Source organism: Sciurus carolinensis, unplaced genomic scaffold (assembly GCF_902686445.1).
Source record: "Sciurus carolinensis unplaced genomic scaffold, mSciCar1.2, whole genome shotgun sequence".
Classification (NCBI taxonomy): Eukaryota; Metazoa; Chordata; class Mammalia; order Rodentia; family Sciuridae; genus Sciurus; species Sciurus carolinensis.
In genome coordinates this window covers 277,617-278,740 of record NW_025920125.1, presented here as the reverse complement: position 1 = coordinate 278,740, position 1,124 = coordinate 277,617, and the positions used below count along the sequence as shown (strand labels likewise).

The 1,124-nt window shown below is 34.2% G+C and overlaps 1 pseudogene; it reads right to left on the bottom strand.

Moving 5' to 3' along the window:
• Positions 1 to 757: 757 nt before the first annotated feature.
• On the bottom strand, positions 758 to 883 carry LOC124973918 (uncharacterized; annotated as a pseudogene).
• Positions 884 to 1,124: the final 241 nt, after the last annotated feature.

The following is a 1,124-nucleotide window of genomic DNA, read 5'->3' as shown; positions in this document are numbered from 1 at the left end:
CTTGGTCAATTACACTAATGTATGAATAAAACTACTAGTGATGTGTCAATATGGTCTTAGGTTTCAAATCAAATCATAACTGACATACAAGAAAAAAGACAGTTTATATTATTGCTAAATATGGAAAGACTGAATCTTTCTTAAGACAGGTAATAACAATTACAGCTTACATTTCTTATTAACCATGTGTCAAGTACTGATGACTGAGAATTAACCTGTTTTCTTATCTGCAATATGATATATTACATATCTTATAAAGTTGTGTGAGGAGTAAACCAGAAATAAAAAAAAAAAAAAAACTCTTGAGATTTGCAACAGGTAAGTGGTCAGCATAACAGCTACTATTGTTACCACTTGGGACAGTTCAACTAGCCAGTATTATTGTTACCACCAAGAACAAGACTGGGGCTGGTCAAGACAGAAGCATCAAAGACAAGACCCACACTTGGGTAGTGGACCATGACAAGAGTGTATTTGATACTACTACCTTAGGGCTTTGTAATTAAGAGCCCACATGTCAAATCATAGGCATTAAATGTGAAATTCAATTTTAGAGTCAAATCAGAGAATGTGTCCTTGACTTTGAAAGAAACATGTCCTTATTCTGAAACTTGGTGAGTTGCAAATGATGACTTGGCCAATGTATACTTGGATCACAGTGTTCTAAGACTTCTCAAAGACATCTTACATAATAGTTGGGAGACTTTAGCACAAGAACAGATAAGAGAAATTTATATGGACAGGAATAGGAAGTAAATGATGTCTTCAAGGTCCCTTAGAACAACACAAACAATGAGCTCTATAGACAACTAGGGAATCTGCTTTTTGCAGTCATTGAATGCTGAGCCCCTATAAGAAAGATGACAAGTCAGGTAAGCTTCACTGATTTTGGACTAATTTAAATAGATGCAAAACACTGTTTTTAAAATGTAATGAAAGGCTAAGAGCATAAGATATTTTAAATTAGATAAATTTTAACATAATTGGCAAAGAAAAAAATCTTCCAGACTTACAGTACCTGTCTGCTCTGCAACATCTACTTTTACATCATTAACCTCAAGATCTTCTTCTCCATTCAGCAAAACTTTCCCATTTTGGTTGAAGATTTTGACAAGCAGGACAGT